The 20,202-nt window shown below is 38.7% G+C and overlaps 1 protein-coding gene across 3 annotated transcripts in view; it reads right to left on the bottom strand.

Annotated features, from left to right (window-relative positions):
* The window catches only part of GATAD2B (GATA zinc finger domain containing 2B), a 94,390-nt gene that overhangs the window by 52,656 nt on the left and 21,532 nt on the right, over positions 1 to 20,202 (bottom strand). The window lies entirely within an intron of this gene.

The raw sequence follows: 20,202 nt of genomic DNA, 5'->3' as shown, positions 1-20,202 counted from the left end.
AAATGCTCCAACATCTGAATTATAGGGGTACCAGAAGGGGAACAGGAAGAGCAACAAGTGGAAACCTTATTTGAACAAATAATAAAGGAGAACTTCCCCAATCTGGCAAAGGAAATAGACTTCCAGGAAATCCAGGAAGCTCAGAGAGTCCCAAAGAAGTTGGACCCAAGAAGGAACACACCAAGGCACATCATAATTACATTAGCCAAGATTAAAATGAAGGAGAGAATCCTAGAAACAGCAAGAGATAAGGGGACAGTCACCTACAAAGGAGTTCTCATCAGACTGTCAGCGGATTTCTCAAAAGAGACCTTACAGGCAAGAAGGGGCTGGAAAGAGGTATTCCAAGTCATGAAAACCAAAGACCTACAACCAAGATTGCTCTATCCAGCAAAATTTTCATTTAGAATGGAAGGACAGATAAAGTGCTTCTCAGATAAGACCAAATTCAAGGAGTTCATCATCACCAAGCCCTTATTATATGAAATGTTAAAGGGACTTATATAAGAAAAAGAAGATAAAAAAGATGAACAGTGAAAGGACAGCAAACGCAGTTATTAACAGTCACATCTAAAACAAAAGCAAGCTAAAAGGACAGCTAGATCAGGAGCAGAACCATAGAAATGAAGATCTCATGGAAGGTTACCAACAGGGGAGTGGGAGGAGAAGCGGGGAGAAGGTACAGAAAATAAGTAGCATAGACTAGGATCGGGTGTACGCCCATTGAAGTTATGTTTCAGACACCCCCCCCCAAATGGAAGAACAGATCAAAGCCCCAGAACCAATACATCTAAGCAACCAAGAGACAGACAACCTATCAGATATATAGTTCAAAGCACTGGTGATCAGGATGCTCACAGAACTGGTTGATTTTGGTTGCAAATTAGATGAAAAAATGAAGGTTATACTGAGTGAAATGAAGAGAAATGCACAGGAAACCAATAGGGATGGAAAGGAAACTAGGACTCAAATAAATGGAGTGGACCAGAAGGAAGAAACAACCAAACAGAAAAGAATGAAGACACAAGAATTTAAAAAAAATTAGGTGAGGATTAGGAACCTCCAGGACATCTTTAAACATTCCAACATTTGAATTACAGGGGTACCAGAAGAGGAAGAGGAAGAGCAACAAGTGGAAAACTTATTTGAACAAATAATAAAGGAGAACTTCCCCAATCTGGCAAAGGAAACAGACTTCCAGGAAGTCCAGGAAGCTCAGAGAGTCCCAAAGAACTTGGACCCAAGAAGGAACACATCAAGGCAGGAGGAGAGAATCCTAGAAGCAGCAAGAGATAAGGGGACAGTCACCTACAAGGGAGTTCCCATCAGACTGTCAGCTGGTTTCTCAAAAGAGACCTTACAGGCAAGAAGGGGCTGGAAAGAAGTATTCCAAGTCATGAAATCCAAAGACCTACATCTAAAATTGCTCTATCCAGCAAAGCTTTCATTTAGAATGGAAGGGCAGATAAAGAGCTTCTCAGATAAGATCAAATTCAAGAAGTTCATCATCACCAAGCCCTTATTATATGAAATGTTAAAGGAACTTATCTAAGAAAAAGATTAAAAAGATGAACAGTGAAAGGACAGCAAACTTACAGTTATTAACAACCACACCTAAAACAAAAGCAAACTGAGCAAACAACTAGAATAGGAACAGAACCACAGAAATGGAGATCACATAGAGGTTTAGCAACAGGGCAGTGGGAGAAGAACAGAAGAGGAAAAGGTACAGAGAGTAAGTAGCACAGACAGTAGGGAGAAAATAGGGTGAAAGCAAACCTAGTATGGGAAATGTAGAAGCTAAAGAACTTATGAAACATGGACATGAACTAAAGAGGGGCAATGTGGGTGGGAGGAGATGTTCAGGGTGGAGGGGAATGAAGGGGGTGAAATGGGACAACTGTAATAGCATAATCAATAAAATATATTTTTAAAAAGAACATTCTTCATGAAAGTAGATTTTTTACTGAAATTTAAACTGCAAGGCAATGAAGAATACAGTAACTATTTGTACAGTATGGTGCTACTGCTTCGATTCATGCTATGGCACTAGCAGTTTTATTCACTATTGCTTCTGGATCATCAGTACAAATGTCAACACAGTAAAAAAAGGCAAATAATGCCTTTGTATTATTATGGAATAATTCTGATCTCAGGCTCTCTGAAAGGGTCTAGGACATAGGTGGCAAACACAAGGTTCACAGGCCAAATCCGGCACTCCATCTTGTTGTATTGGCCTGGCACCTTATCTCTACCTGGCAACAGTACCGAGCTGTCACTTAACTGTTAAGGAGTAATTATATTTATGCAGTCCAAAATTACATTTGGCCCTTTGAAGGCAATCACGAGGCTGATGTGTCCCCCTGGTGAAAATGAGTTTGACATTCCTGGTCTAGGAGAACTACCAGGAGTCACAGACCACTTTGAAAACCACTTCTGTACTCAATATATTTGTCTAATAGGTAACCCAAGAATTAATATTATTTTTCAGGTCTAATTACAAACTACTTAGCAGCAAACCATTCTTCTTTATATTTCCCTTTAATACCCAATACTATGAAATGCCCCATTAGACTACATAAGTACTATTATTGCCTAACCAACTCCAAATGGTACACGCTTTTCACCTAACTGATGCCAGCTGTATCAATGAACCTTCTTCCTACCATTCCCCAAGCTACAAAAATCCATTCCTACCAAATCTGAAATAATTAATTGATTCTTGTCCATTTAAACTAAACTATTTTGCCCTGGCTGGTGTGGCTCAGTAGATTGAGAGTTGGCCTGTGAACCGAAGGGTCGCTAGTTTGGTTCCCAGTCAGCATACATGACTGAGTTGTGGGCAGGCTGGGGACATACAAGAGGCAACCAGTTGATGTTTCTCTCCCTCGCTCTCTCCCTTCCCTCTCTCGAAAAAGAAATAAATCTTTTTTTTTAAAGAATTCTTTCTTTTTTTAGATTTTATTTATTCATTTTTAGAGAGAAGGGAAGAGAAGAAGACAGAGGCAGAGAAATATCAATGTGTGGTTGCCTCTCATGTGCCCCACACTGGAGACCTGGCCTGCGAACAAAGCATGTACCCTCATTGGGAATCAAACCGGCAATGCCCTGGTTTGCAGCCTGCGCTCAATCCACTGAGCCACACCAGTCAGGGCTAAATAAAATCGTTAAAAATAAATAAGTAAACTTAGTCTACTTTAATTACTTCCCTTCTAATTTCTAGAATTTGCTTCCTGGCTCACTCTTCTAGGAAAAAAAGACTCTTGATCTAGGTGAGGGGTCTGGAAACTTTTTCCATAAAGGGCCACAGAGTAAATATTTTAGACTTTGTGGGCCAACAACTCAACCCTGCTGTTGTGAGTAAATGAGTGTGGCTATGTTGCAATACAACTTATTTATAAGAACAGGCAGTGGCTATAGTTTGCTGATTCCTGATCTAGATTCTTTCAACATATAGGTCAACCAATCCAGTCTAATTCAAAAGATCTGCCAAAAGTAAAAAAAGAAGGTAGTCACAAATCGGCTAAAAGCAACTAATAAGAATACTGAAAACAGCAGTAAATAAACCCAGTAATAAGGCATATTACTAATAGCAGCTAACATTCACTAAGCTCTTATTATTTGCTAGGCACTGCTAAAGTGCTTTATAATGCATTATCTCATTTAAGTCCTTTAAAAGGGGGCTTTAACGATTTAAATAGTTTTTACAGAAGAGAAAACAGAACAGATACAATAAGTAACTTTCCAAGGTCTTACAGTCTGTAAATGGCTAAGCCTAATTCAAACACGGGTCTTTCTTACTTCAAGGTCCACATTCTTAATCCTACTAGTTATGTAGCTATACTGTCATTTTGGTTTTTGATCCAAACTGGTAATAATTCTAAATTAAAAGGGAAGGCCTATTGTCATTTACTTGCTCTTATAGTATCTTTTCTATAACATTGAGTTTACTACACAAACCTTGGCTCACATCCTAAATAAAGAGCCTAAGTGATCTTGCTTTAGGTGACATACTGTTTAGTAATAATGCACCAAGGATCATATGCTTAAATGTGACAAGTTAAAATGTGCTAAGAAACTAATGAATTAGGAGGTAAGCAGCCTTTTCACACTGTCACCTTATAAATCAACATAAATATGTTATACTAGTGTTATATAATAATGTAGTACAAAAATTCTGACACATATCAAAGGAAATCTGCCAGATATCATTTTAAACCGGTGATTAGAATAAAGGGGACAGGCATGGTGGAAGGGTAGATTTCACTCATCTTTCAAAACTACTCTTCGGATATCCCTAAACAGTAACAAGGGCCTATGAGAATTAAGCAAAAAGAGAGGGGGAAAAGGAAAAAAAAATCTGCCTAACTAATAGAATGTGCTAACTTATGTCTCACTGATGATAACTATCTAACCATGAGATTATTCCTTCTAATCTGCTTTTAGGCACCAAGAGAACAGTTCAAAGTAAAAGGCTACGAGAGATACTTTTAGAAACCCATCAGTTTTAATAAGCAATGGACACAGACAATCTTAGGATGGAAGAAATGAAAAATCCTTACATCTTCCCTTCCCTTCATATTTAATGTTAACCAATATAAAAAATAAAACATGACAATACCACATATACAACACATGTAAAACGGCTGCTTCCCATGTCATTACAAAATAATAGTATGAGAAATAAAACCGGCTCGGCTCTGGCTGGTGTGGCTCAGTGGATTGAGCTCTGGCCCAAAAATCATAGGACTGTTGGTTTGAGTTCTTCAGGGCATATACCTGAATTCCAGACCAGATCCCCAGTAGGGGGTGCAGGAGAGGCAACCATACATTGATGTTTCTTTCCCTCTTTCTCCCTTCCCCTCTGTCTAAAAATTAATAAAATCTTTTTAAAAAAGAAATATCAACTCAAAAAATTATTACTTTTTAAATATATTTTGATTATGCTATTAGTAGTCCCCTTTTCCTCCCCTGTATTCTCCTCTGCCCTGCGCCCCAACCCCCCCAATAGCATTCCCTCACCTTAGTTCACGTCCATAGGTCTTACAAGTTCTTTGGCTTCTCATACTATTAACTTCCCTTGTCTACTTTGTACCTACCATCTATGTTTCTTTTTCCCTGTATCTTATCCCCTACTTCCCCCCCTAACCCTCCTGGCTGATAATCCTCCATGCAATCTTTATTTCTGTGATTCTGCTGCTGTTCTAGTTGTTTGCTTGGTTTATTTTTGTTTTAGGTTCACCTATTGATAGTTGTGAGCTTGTTGTCATTTTACTGTTCATAATTTTGACCATCTTTTTTTCTTAGATAAGTGCCTTTAACATTTCATATAAAGGTTTGGTGATGATAACTCCTTTATCTGGGAAGCATTTTATTTGCCCTTCCATTCTAAATGACAGATTTGCTGAATAAATTAATCTTGGATGTAGGTCCCTGCCTTTCATGACTTTGAAAACTTCTTTCCAGCTCCTTCTTGCCTGCAAGGTTTCTTCTGAGAAATCAGCTTTAAATTCTTATGGGAACTCCTTTGTAGGTAACTATTTCCCTTTTTCTTGCTGCTTTTAATTATGATGTGCCCTGGGTCCAAATTCTTTGGGAATCTCTTGAGCTTCCTGGACTTCCTGGAAGTCTATGTTCCAAATTGGGGAAGTTCTCCTTCATTATTTGTTCAAATAAATGTTCAATTTCTTGCTCTTCCTCTTCTCCCTCTGGCAGCCCTATGATTCAGATGTTATAATGTTTAAAGTTGTCCCAGAGGTTCCTAAGCCTCTCCTCATTTTTTTGAATTCTTCTTTCTTCATTCTGTTCTAGTTGAATGTCTATTTCTTACTTCTGCTTCAAACCGTTGATTTGAGTCCTGGTTTCCTTCCCTTCCCTCTTGGTTCCCTGTACATTTTTCTTTATTTCACTTTGTATAACCTTCACTTCTTCCTCTATTTTGTGACCATACTCAACCATTTCTGTGAGCATCCTGATTACCAGTGTTTTGAACTCTGCATCTGATAGGTTGGCTATCCCTTTATCACTTAGTTCTATTTTTGGAGCTCTGATCTATTCTTTCATTTTTGTCTTGGCTTACCTGTTACAAAGTAAGAGGTAGAGCCTTAGGTATTTGCCAGTGCGGGGCAACCCAGGTAGGTCACTACAGTGTGGTACTGTATGTGGGGGAGGGGTCCAAGAGGGAACAATGCCGCTTGCTTGGTTCTTACCAGCTTTCAGTCACTTCCCCCACTACCCACAAGCAAATCGATCCCTTCTGGTGCTGATTCCTGGGTGGGTAGATGGATTTGTGTACATTCTAGGACCCTGTGAATCCAACAAACTCTCTGTGAAGCTGAGAGATTCTCCCTCTGCCACAACTCTCACGGTTTTTTCAGTCAGAGGTTTTGAGGCTTTATTTCCCCATGCTGGAACCCTGGGTTGTACAGTCTGTCTCACTCCCTAGTTGTTCCTGCTGGTCCTCCAGCCACAGTCTTGCCACGAGTCTTCTCTGCCCCAGCTGTCTGTCTCCACCCTTCCTACCAGTCTGGATTAATGTTTCTTCTTTAACTCCTTGGTTGTTGGATTTCCACATGGCTTGATTTTCTGGCAATTCTGGTTATTACCTGTTTTAAAATTAAGTGTATCTACCTATACCTCCATCTTGGCTGGAAGCCAGTTATTATTTGTAAGAACTAGGGAATCTCACAAGTAGGGAATCTCATAACTCTGCATGTATCTTCTAGCCTCTAGGTCTGATCTAGACTGGACTGTTGCTGTTTGGTCTTCTTGTATTCAACTGACTATGAAATGATCTCCCTTGATTCATTTATAAAGTAAACTTGAAAGAGTGGGCTCCAGCTACTTTTCATGAGGAAATAACTGAGGGCCATCTAATGAGTAGTCCAGTCACTCCTGTAAATCTCATCCTACAACCCTTAAAGAAAGCATAACCTCATACTCACTTTCTAACACTTGCACCAAAACTCACATACCAAAGGGAAAAATATACAAATATTCCAAAATTGTTACTTATGAAAATATGATTAGAACACAAATTCATAGGCTATAGAAAAGATTAAATTAGGAAGCTACATCTATACCATAACCTAACAAACCTTATTACAAGATAAACTAGCTCAAAAGTTCCCTCCCATCGCCCTGGCTTATGTGGCTCAGTGGATCAAGCACCAGCCTGAGAATCAAAAAGGTCGCTCGTTCAACTCCCAGTCAGGGCACATGCCTGGGTTGAAGGCCAGTCCCTAGTTGGGGCACGTCAAGAGACAACTGATCGATGTTTCTCTCACACATTGATGTTTCTACCCCTCTCTATCTCTCTGCCTTTCCCTCTTTCTAAAAATAAATAAAAACATATTTTAAAAACAGTTCCCTACCACTCCAAACTCTCTATGCCCAATGACTGCATATTAGCACCATTATTCTGAGTGGTCAGCTGGGGCAAAAATAAACTCTTAAAACAACTGTTACAATATGACCTTCTTTTACTGATTAATATACTTTATTTCACATTTCCATCTAACCATGAGCTATTTCATATATGTATCACACTTAGGAAGCACACAAAGAGGAATTAAGAAAAAGGGCACTACAGTAAACTGGTGGTAAATTGATACATAATTTCTGAATGAATGTTAAATTCCTAGTGGCCAATGAAAGATACAATTACTCCAACTGAATACCAAAATTGTGACACCTGCAATGCCTGGAAGCTTAGATCTTCAATTAATTTTTCCATCTTTCCTTTTGTACAACTGTAACTCTGCAGCAGATGGTGGGAGTGGGGATTACAGCATCTTCATAATACACTAAACAGAACAAGAAATAAAAAAAAAAGGAGGAAAACTCAAAGGAGTAGCTAATAAGTATTTTTTGCTGTTATATGCCTTTTGTTTCTCCTTAAGTGCAGCCCTTGCCCACCCACCCCTGTACCCGGAATGATTAGAAACAGTTTTTTAAAATATCTTAACAAATTACAGCTGTTAAATCCAGGAGACATTTCTCTTTTAGTCACCCCTCTTCTTCAAGTAAACATATCTCTGAATAGGAGCAAGAAGACCCAAAACAAATTGCTTCACCTCCCAAAAGAGTTACTACCTCCACTAGGAACATAGTCACTACCACTGGAAAGAGAAGCTTTCTTTCATATTGCTACAACCCAAATATCTGTTTTTGTTTTTTTTAAGATGGCAAGGAAAAAAAAGTGTGAAGTGTGTGTGTGTTTGTGTCAAAAGGATATTTTTCTTCCCTAAGTCTTCCCTTTTTCCTTGTCCATCAGCCCAAGTAAGCAGAGATGACGCAGACTTCTTTATATAATAGCCTGTGATTTCCTAGACTGCAGGCCTTTCCCTTTGTGTTCTGTATACACTTACACACGCGAGCGCACACACATTCTCATTGCTTTGCAGCCCCTGGCATGATGCCAGCACTCAGTCAGCTGGTTGATTCCATTCACAGAGCAGGGTTGGAGCTGACATGGAAAAGGGGAGGGGGTGAGTAGTGAGGGTAAGGGAAAACTAGAACCATCATTGCTACAGACAAAAGAAATTTTTAAAAGAAGAAAACCCTAGTATAACATTCCTCTAACAGCTTCAGCTCAAAGAAAACTAGAAGCCAGAGACCATTACAGCAAAAGGATGAAGCAAAAGGGCTGCAGATCCAAACCGAAAGGAGCTTTGTATGAGAAACAATTACTCTACAACAAATTTTTTAAAGCAACAGTATTTATTACTTCAATCTCATTCAAAACCTCAGTATATCACCTCTACACAAAGAAAAAGGCTGTGAGGAACCCAGAACAATTCTGAGTTTGCTTTTAGAAAAAGAAAAGGGGGGGAACAAGACAGTTAGAAGTACTTACAGGTATACATTTTTCTGCTCCCTCCTCTAGCTGCCAGGAAAGCTGGAGACAAGAAAAGGGGGGAAACAGAAAAAGGAGGAAAAGAAGTAATAAGAGATGGGTTAAGGTTTTGGTTTGGGGGTTGTTTTTGGTTGGGGGAGGTGAGAGAAGGTTCCCTTTCTCTTTTCTGTCGTTAAGAGAAGCTCTTTTTATGGCAAGGGTGGCCCCATACATGCCAGCCCCCTTGAGAGACCTGCACAAACCCAGTCTCTCCAAGCGGGCACTGCCCTGCCAATCACATGGCGTACTGTTATATTAAACAAAAGAAACAGGGGATGCTTACTTTTACCCATGATGCCTAGCGGGGGCAGAGGAGGGGGAAGAAAAACCAGTTGTAGCCGGTTTATAACCTCAGGACATGGAATTATCTCTTAATTTTTAAAAGTCAGTTGTACAAAAGTCAGTCAGTCACACCACCCTAACTATACCCCCCCCCCGAATTATTCTGGCCTAATGCCAAATTTTGCCTTCATTCATGAGAGCTAGTTTCTTCTCAAATCATGATGCTTTAACTGTTTAGTTTCCAAAGCCAACATTCAAGACAGGAAATCACTGCATCAATACCAAAACATATCTCAAATTACAAAAAAAGACCACAATGACATATTGCCAACCAAGCTCCTTTTCTCTATCCCCCTTACTGCTAGTGCTAGAGAACAGACACCGACATGACAGTAGATGTGCTCATTAAAGATTTTTTTTCCTTAAGTTGTCCCACAGGTAGATATCTGATTTAGTCCTATCAATATACATGCTGCTCAAGGCAAATGAATCCACATCCAATACAAATTATAGCAAGCTTTCACAGCAAGGTAATCATGACAGCATATGCACACTGAAAATGGCATGGGCCCTTGTTATGTATGCATTTACAACTTAAAAAATAATACTAATAAATTTTATTTTATTTTATTTTTTAATTTATTTACCTTTAGAGGGGAAGAGAAGGAGAAAGGGAGAGAAATATCAATGTATGGCTGCTTCTCGTGCATCCCCTGCTGGGAACTGGCCTGCAACCCAGGCATGTGCCCTGACTGGGAACTGAACTGCAATCTTTTGGTTTGCAGGCCCATGCCCAATCCACTGAGCTACATCAGCCAGGGCAATACTAATAAATTTTAAATGGCTGAAGCCCAGTCATATTATGACTTTCCTGTCTCCATCTTACAGTATTATCCTATTTTTCTGTGTCCCCATTTTTCTATTATTCTAGAAGAACCTCTTCTCTTCATATTCCAGCAAACTCCAAAGCCATCATTGCTCCATTTACCACACACATCCTATGTTATTCTATAGACAGATCCAAGACTCTAAACATATCTGAGCCTAGTCTCCTGATTAACTTTCCTTTTTCTGTTTTAGAGCAGCTGTTTCCAACCACTTTATAAGTTTTCCTTTCCCAAAAGTACTGATAAGGGGTCTGAAACTGGTGAGGAAGACACTCAAGCAAACCAAAGAGGTAAGGCAGTGGTAATTGTTTTGGAAATCTGATTAGGGACCTTAACTCTAGGACCTTCCTCTGTTTGAAGAAATAAATTCTTTATAAACAGTAACACTGAATAACAAGGGGATAAGGGAGATTTCCATACTTTTCAACTGATATCTCCTATCAACATATGCAAATGCCTACCTCATCGAGGCCTCTAAAACTCAAATCCTAATCATGCTGACTCCATGACAATCTTTCAGAAACACTTGCCTTTTCCAAATATTAAAGCTCCTTGAGTCTAAAGAATATAGAGAAAAATAACATCATATCCAAAGACACTGATTTGTAAACAAAAGCCTTCCTGGGCAATCTAATATTAATTTTAATTTTCAGAAAATAAATACTGAGCTAAATCTGAAATAAAGTACTGGCTACTAGCATAAGGCATTCAATAATTTACAAACTACAAATGAAGGAAAACCCTACATCTACACCAGCTAAGCTTCAAGTTGTTGATGCTGTACCATCTCAGTCACACTAGGTTATACATAATGGGGGCCCATCAGAGATCTTCAGATCTATGTACAGTTATTATTTTAGGAGATAAAGGAAAAAATTATATCTGTGATACATGGTGCAAATAAAATAATCCATCTTCCTCTTATTAAAAACATTTCTACAAGAAACCAACTGTGCATTTCAAAGTGAAGCTCACTAGTTTAATCAGGGCAGGGAAAACTGTTTACCTTTCAGCAATCATTCACAGATCATGCCCATTTAATTCCACTGAATACATTTGACTGCATTTAAACACTGGTCAATTTTTATCAGTCTTTACATTACATAAAAAGCTTATATACAATTATACTGTCAGTAGTGATTACCATCAGCTATCAGTTAATTCTCCAACAATTGCAAAAAGCTATAGCAGTATACTGTGTTTACTACAATATCTGCTTCCGTATATTAAATGGATTAGTAATCCAGAGGTAACCAGAGATGCTCTTAAACCAACAGGTATTTTTCTTTAGAATCCTGGAACATTAAGAACTATATGGTAGCCAGCTCTTTTCAGTTAAACCATAATTACCCAAAACTAAAAGTACAATTAATTGTGTGAACTGAAAACTGTAAACTTAAAAATACTTCTTGGTAAATGTTATTTGAATTGTAATGCTCTGAAGAATATAAAATTCTTTAAGGAAAAGAAATATCTGCCCTGACAGGTGTGGCTCAGTGGGTTGGATGTCATCCCACAAACTGAAAGGTCGCCAATCAGGGCACATACAAGAGGCAATGATCAATGTTTCCCTTGCACATCAATATTTCTCTTCCTCTCTCTTCCCCTCTCTCTAAAAAATAAAATTTTAAGAAAAAGAAAGAAGCAAATACCTAACATTCATGAGCATTTAGTGTACTATTTAATACACACAACAAACCAGAAAGGCAGGGTCCTTCTCCTGTTTTATAGATATGGATATTAACTCAGTGAAATCAAGAAAGTTAAATGAAGTCACTCATTCAACTAACAATAGTAGATGCTAACCGAAAAGGCCATACTAGTTTCCCTAAACCACGATGTAGCATTCCTTAATGTGTTCACTACTTCTGGGTTTACAAGAAACAAGTCTGTTGTAGAGGCCACAAAAAACATCTATTACCCTGGTTGGTGTGGCTCAGTGGACTGAGTGCTGGCCTGTGAACCAAAGGGTGCCCAGTTTGATTCCCAGTCAGGGCACATGTGGGGGTTGTGGACCAGGTCCCCAGTAGGGGGCATGTGAGTGGCAACATCAACACACTGATGTTTGTCTTCCTCTCTCCGTCCCTTCCTCTCCATCTAAAAATAAGATAAATAAAATCTTAAAAAAAAAAAAAAAGACCTCTACTGACTCAAGTATCACAAATAAGCAGAAAAAAATTACTGACATCCCCTACTCTCAATGATTTTTTTAAAGATTTTATTTATTTATCTTTAGAGGGGAAGGGTAGGAGAAGGGGAGAGAAGTATCAATGTATGGTTGCCTCTCATGCATCCTCTCCTGGGAACTTGCCTGCAACCCAGGCATGTGCACTGACTGGGAATCAAGCCGCGGTTGTTTGGTTGGCAGGCCTGTGCTCAATCCACTGAGCTACACCAGCCAGGGCTCAATGATTTAATCACCATAGAGAAGTAGAGAAAGGGATCACATTTCTCTACATCAAGTAAATAATTACATCAAGTATTTTACATCAAGTAGATTACATCAAGTATTTCATTTTTTATGTGACATAAGATGTTTGTTTCTATACCAGTCTTTTCTACGAGGGTGGTTTACTTTGCCAGGGCACTGGGGAATTCCACTGCCTACCTGCAGAAAACAGAAACGTGAAAATCATCTAGAGTATTAAATTAGTATTTAACACTTAACAAGGTACCTAACTAGGATAGTCTTGAATTCCTAACTTATTCTCATCCTTATAGCAGCAGCCTACTGTTGATTTGCAATAACCAGGCCTGAGAACAACTTATTTCTTGGTATTTGATTGCTGATTATTTTTATTCTTTCCTATTTGTACGTTCCCTGTACCTTTGTAGGGGTACCAGGTTTTTTTCAGGCAAAGTCACAAGTGTTCATACTTTTCTGAAATAAAAATTTGACTCAAACACCTCTATGTGCTAACCCGTCATCAACTATGTGCACAGAGAAATAGAGAAAAAGTCACATTTTAGTAGTACATTAATGCTTTGTCACTGCCTTTCTAAGTATTTGTATTCTACTTTTGTTTTTTTCTCACCAGAAGACATGTTCATTGATTTTTTATAGGGCAAGAGGGGTGGGTGGGAGAGAAACACTGATCAGTTGCGTCTGGAATCAAACCTGCAACCCAGGTATGGACCTTGAGTGGGTATCGAACTCCTGACTTTTTAGGGTACAAGACCACACTTCAACCAACTAAGCCACGGACCCGGGGCACTTTTTGACCTGCCTTTTTTTCTGTTACTAAGTACCTACCAGTGTCTCTTACTAATGAAAGAACTCCCAGTCAATGAGCTTCACTTAGAGATTCAGATATTTACTTTATGCCACTCATCCTTGACTTCTATTAAGATTGTTCTTACTTTCATAGTTCATAAAAATTATATATCCCCCCCCCCCAAAAATACAGCTACCCTGTATATGCTGCTGTCTCCATCTCTGGCTTATCAATTAATTAATTATTGAGAGGGAAAGGGAGGAAAAAAAGAAAGAGAAAAATATCAATGTATGGCTGTCCCTCTAGCACCCCTGACTGGAGACCTGGCCTACAACCCAGGCATGTGCCCTAGACTTGGAATCAACCTGGTGGAGACCTTTTGGTTCACAGGCCAGCACTCAATACACTGAGCCATACCAGCCAGGGCTCTCTGACTTTAAACAGGGCCTCCAACCAGGGTGGGGAAAAGAGAGAGAGACTCTAAGATAAGAAAATAAATTATCACAGCTACACAGTCGAGAATTTCCATAAATTTTTGCCATGGCCAGCATGGCACAGTTGGTTGGAACATCATCCAATAACTAAAGGGCAGCAGGTTTGATTCCAGGTTGGGGCATATACCTAGGTTGCAGGTTCAATCCCTGGGCCTCATGGTTCAGGTGTGTACAATCTCCATCCTGATGCCTATGACAGGCAACCAATCAATGTCTCCCTTTTTTAAAAAAATTATTTTATTGTTGCTCAATTACTGTTGTCTGCATTTTCTCCCCACCACTCCCCCCATACCCCAACCTCCCTCCCTCCCTCCCTTGCTTCCACTCTCCCCCTTGGTTTTGTCCATGCATCCTTTATAGTAGTTCCTGAAAACCCTTCCTCCCGTTGTCCCCTCCCCCCCAATCAAGGTCTCCCTTACATCAATGTTTGTCCCTCTCCCTCTCTCTAAAGCAATGAAAAAATGTCCTCAGGTGAGGAATGAATGAATGAATATAACTTCCGTAAAGTTTATAATCTATCCTCCACTTCAATATTTATCATACTGGATTCCTATGCTCGACAGATGATGCTAGAACTACACATCTATGGACGATTATAGATGTAGAAATCACTCTGGAATCTAGCTTACTATTTTATTTTTACTATCATTTTCTTAATGTGATGTTCTTTTTCTTTTTAAACTTTATTCATTTTTAGAGAGAGTGGAAAGAAAGGAGAAAGAGAGGGAGAGAAACATCAATGTGCAGTTGCCTCTCCTGCAACCCAGGCATATGCCCTGATAGGGAATCAAACCAGTGACCCTTTGGTTCACAGGCTGGCACTCAATCCACTGAGCTACCAGCCAGGGCATAGCTTACTATTTTAAAGTTCAGAATTCACTTCACTCAGACTTCTGTGACAGTCTTGGTGGACTCATGAGGCATCCAGTTATCAGAATTTCAGGACAACCACATAATTATCTCCTCATGTTACATGAGAAAATGGGGGGTCAATATAAAAGGGAAGATCTAGAAGGAGAAAAGTGGTACATGTGTGACTGTCAAATTTAAAATAAGCTTTCATACTACTAAAGTTTTTTTTCTTTTAATCCTCACCAAAAAATTTTTAAACTGCTTTTAGAGACAAAGGAAGGGAAGAGAAACACTGATGTGAGAGAGAAATATTGACTGGTTGCCTGCTATACGCACTCCAACTGGGGATCAAACTCATAACCTAGGTGCATGACCTGACCAGGAATCAAACCTTCTGGTGTATGAGACAATGTTCCAACTGAGCCACCCAGCAGGCTTATGTTGCTAAATTCTACATATCTTTAAATATGTTCTTTCTCTGTATTTTCAACATCAAAATTAACTGTAAAGAATGGCAATATGTTACCGTGGCTGGTGTGGCTCTGTGGATTGAATACCAGACTGTGAACTCAAAGGTTGCCAGTTCAACTCCCAGCCAAGGCACATGCCTGGATTGTGGGCCAAGCCCCGAGCTGATGGCACGTGAGAGGCAACCACACACTGATGTTTCTCTCTCTCTCTCTCCACCTTGCCCTCTCTTTAAAAATAAATAACATTAAGGCCCTGGCTGGTGTAGCTCAGTGGATTGAGTGCGGGCCTGTGAACTACACGATCGCGGTTTGATTACCAGTCAGGGCACATGCCTGGGTTACAGGCCAGTTCCCAGAATGGGACTCACGAGAGGCAACCATACATTGATATTTCTCTCCTTCTCTCCTTCCCTTCCCCTCTAAAGATTAAAAAAAAAAAAAAACCTTAAAAAAATAAAGTGCCTCATTAAAATCAATCAATCAATCTTTAAAAAATAAAGAACGGCAATATGTTGATATTTCTGAAGTTGGTGGTAGGTACATGAAAGTTCATTACTTTATATTTTCTATTTGGGTGTGCATTTTAAATTCTTCAGAATAAAAAAAAATTTAAGTCATTTTAAGCTTATAATACCTCAACTGTCTGTAGAAAGATACTAAAAAACAGATTAAGTTCTGCCTCCAAAGAAGTCTTTTTTACTGAAATTCTTTTTTCAATTGTGAATACTGTACCATGTGCCTATACTATCTATCCAAAAATTCAGTAAACTTTAAAAATAAAAATGGCAGTTGAACATAATTTTAAAAGACATATGTGCAAAATAAAAGGCAGAGACATGGTTCTCAGGCCTAATCAGAAGGGGCTTAAGCCACCAGCAAAACTCAAGAGATCAGTATACTATAGTATACAGAACACTAGCAAAGATACCTTTAACCATAAGGTCCAAGATCAGAGACCTAGGAAAGATCTAGCTGACCACATATAAAATTATACTGACAAGTTAAAGGGGTTTTTCAGCGTCAGAGCAGCATTACTCACCTCAAATTGACAACACTATACAGGGCTGCACTAATCTCTATCTGCTCAGACAATTAACTTGTATATGGTCAAGAAATGTAAAATCAGAACTGATGGATGACATATTCCAATGGAGCATTTTGAACTTTCATCATCCCCATATAGTTGGGTATCAAAATGGGCCCAGGATTAGATCTATATTTCATCCAGTAACTTGCAAAGAATCTTCTTTACTGAAATGAGGGGAGATCATATTTATACAAACATGGATAAAGTGCTATGAAATGAGCACTTTTTGTACCTAAACAGTCCAAAAGCAAAAAACTTAGCTGATCTGGGTTTTACCTAGGGGGAGCTACTGGTAGTCTATTAGCTGAGATTTGCCTATCAACATTAAAAAGCACATGTAGCCCTGACCAGTGTGCCTCAGTTGGTTGGGCATCATCCTGCAAAGTGAAAGGTCGCTGGTTCAATTCCTGGTCAGGGTACATGCCTGGGTTGCAGGCCAGTTCCTGGTTGGGGCGCATGCAAGAGGCAACCGATTGATGTTTCTCTCCCTCCCTCTCTTCCTACCTCCCTTCCCCACTCTAAAACTAAATAAATTCTTTCAAGGGGGGAAAAACCACAAGCAGCCTATAGGACAAAAATGCCACTTTTCTTCAATTCAGGGACAAAGATCTGGGACTGTTGGAAGGACATGCTATACTAGCCAGTAGAACAGGTTTTCAACAATTTAATGTATCACTTATTGCCATAATCACTTCAATAGGTCCCAGTTATTAAAACAGGGTTTCTCAACTTCAGTTTTGTCAATTGACATGTTGAGCGTCATAATTCTTTGAGCCGGAAGCTGTCCTGTGCAGTGTAGGAAGCTTAGCAGCACCTCTGGCCTCTATACACTAGATGCCAGTATCACCCTATTTCCCCACTTTTGAATACCAAAAATGTCCCCATACACAGCCACATGTCCTTAGGGGGGTGAGGAGGGGCGGCAAAATGCTCCCAGTTGAGAACCATTATATTAAACATCAGCAGTATGGTTTTACCAACAAGGAGGTCTGTGGCTATTATCATCAACATTTTCAACCCTTGGACACAAAAACTACCAGAAAAATTAAGTGGTTACCTCTGGAGATGAGGAATGATAATGAATAGGAAGGAGCATAAAAAAGGCTTCTGAGTGGAGGTAATCTTCTATTTTACTATCTTGGACCCTTATAGCACTTTTTCTGTATGTATGGGGTTGGCCCAAAAGTCCATTTAGTTTTTTCCGTAAAATAAAAGACACATTTTTCATCTTCACCAATAACTTTATTGATTTGGATATTTTGAGTATGTTGGCTACCTCCCACTTTTGGTTTCTAGTGGGTAGAGGCCAGACGTGCTGCTAAATATCTTCCAATGCATAAGACAGCCCCACAGCAAAGAATTATTTGGCCAAAATGTCAATAGTTCCAAGAAACTTTGCAAACACTTTTGACATGTTCGATCAGTCACAGCACCTTTGATCAGTTACAACACTTTCTCCATACACTGCACAAATATTTTTTGTTTCAGTCATGTTTTTACCACTCTTGAAATAATAAAGCATAATATACCAAAACTGTTGCATATACTCTTCCACCTTCAATATTAAAATGGCTGGACAAGATTCACCAATTTCAGTAAGTTTTTTTTTAAATGCATGCTGACATGACAGCTGTCATAATATAATCTAATAAAACTGTTTGAAATGAAGTTAAAGACTACTAAGTACTACTAAAGCTATCATACGGAAAAAGCTAAATAAACTTTTTGGACATCACAATATATTATACCACAGTAAAAAAATAAGTTTACCTGAAAATACAAAACAAAAATCGATATACAACAGATGGCATTCCTTGCCTCAGTGCCACTATAATTACAGAACCCAGACATCTGAGGGGCAGGAAGACAAGTCCCTAAATATTTCTTGATAATGCAGTGATTTACCCTCGAAATCAAGATACTTCACAGTATTCAGGTGCTTCCTTTAGCCACGCAGCTCCAGTTACCCATTCCTTTTTACTTATAAAGCTTTGTAAGACTGATAATCATATCTGAGGTCAGGGCCAATGTATCCTGTTCATTGAGACTTTTCTGGAAGTTAAAAAAGAGTCTTTGGAAATCCTCGTAATAAAAAGAGTCTCTAAATAACATTAAAGAAGTCTGCATGAAATCAGGTATGAAACATTGGGCTGCAAGAGTGAGACAGTTGCCTATTCCCAGGCAAAAACATCACTCAAACAAGAACTATTTTCTCTACTCTAATGTGTAGGAGTATAAGTGCGGCAAATACAGGGGATAATGAGGGTGAGGTGGAGTAGGAGAGACCATAAAACAGAATGGCCTTTAAGAATACATAGAAAAATTTTCAGGCCAAGAAAGCAATTCCCAATATTGACAGAAATATTAACTATAGAGGAGTTTAGAAGACCTTTCTATATTCATTCCACTCATACATGCATAAAGTTTCCTAGAGGAAAAACAAAGTCATTAGACTAGATATTTTATGTTTCATTGCTTTTGTTATCCAGGGCAACTTTATTAAGATACCTTTCTGAAGGGTTGTTTAAAAAGAGAAATTGGGTTAAAAAAAGACTTCTGGTTAATTAAAAATTATTGTGGCTATGAATTTGAAAAATAAATCAGTATCTCTTTAAAACACTTTATAAGAGCACTTAAGTCATCTAATTTTGCCTTTTCTATTTCTTCATGAAAAGATGAGAGCAGAATAACCTTATGCAAACTGGTGAGAATGTGAATAACAGTTACCTCAAATAGGATTACTTTTCTTTCATTACTAAGAGTCTCAGACTACTCAATGGAATGCAAGGAAAAGATCAGCTGCTTCTTAGGGAAATACTAATTACTAAGTCAGTATTTTTCTACAAATAATTAAAATTATATCATGTTACTCCAAAGTGCAAGTATCTGCTTAAAAAAATTTTTTCTATAGGGACCCAGCATTATGTCTTTAAAAAATCCCAACGACACTGTAATGGATTCTAATCACCATTCCTGCTATATATGTCAAGTTCCCAAATCTAAACGCTTGGCCAAAGTTTAACAAATCTTAAAACTAAAAGACGCAGCCCTGACTGGTATAACTCAGTGGATCAAGCATGGGCTGTGAACCAAAGGGGCGCCAGCTTGATTCCCAGTCAAGACACATGCCTGGGTTGTGAGCCAGGTCTCCAGTGGGAGCCACGTGACAGACAACCAACCACACATAGATGTTTCTATCCTTCTCTTTCTCCCTCCCTTCCTTCTCTCTAAAAATAAATAAATAAAATCTTTAAAAAGATGTTCTGCGCTGGCTGGTATGACTCACTGGTATGGCTCAGTGGATTGAGCGCTGTACTGTGAACCAAAGGGTTGCTGGTTCAATTCCCAGTCAAGACATATACCTAGGTTGCAGGCCAGGTCCCCAGGAAGGGGTGCACGAGAGGCAATCACACACTGATTTTTCTCCTTCCCTTCCCTAAAAAATATTTTTAAAATAATAATAAAACTGTCAAACACCCAAGATTAAATCAGAATCAGGAACAAGCAAATTAAAGATTTAGATTTATTCAACAAGATGAGACTATTAATGGACAACCATTTTGAAATTTCCATGAAAAATCTGTATCCAGCTGACTGGTTTTCTTCTGATTAAAATTTTCTTTCAAAAAACACAATCAAGAGATGACTACCTCTAACTTACTAGAAGTATTCACCAAATAATAAATAGCTCACTTGCCCAGTTATACCACTATTAATTTAGGGCCAGATTAACCTACACCACATACTGGCCTTTTTCTGTAAAGTACCAGATAGTAAACACTTTAGGTTTTGGGGAAGGGCCTTACCTTTATGACTACTAACTCTGACACAGTAGCAATGGAAAAGCAGCTATAGACAATATATAAAGAATGAGTGTGGTTATTTCCAATGAAACTTTATTTACAGACACCGAAATATAAATTTTGTATAATTTTTGCGTATCATGAAAATATCCTGGTTTCATTTCTTCCAACCATTTAAAATTATAAAAGCCACCCTGGCTGGTGTGACTCAGTGGA

This window comes from Artibeus jamaicensis, unplaced genomic scaffold (assembly GCF_021234435.1).
Source record: "Artibeus jamaicensis isolate MK-2021 breed Jamaican fruit bat unplaced genomic scaffold, CSHL_Jam_final contig_447, whole genome shotgun sequence".
NCBI lineage: Eukaryota > Metazoa > Chordata > Mammalia > Chiroptera > Phyllostomidae > Artibeus > Artibeus jamaicensis.
The sequence above is the reverse complement of the archived record's forward strand: the minus strand, read 5'-3'. Positions and strand labels throughout refer to the sequence as shown.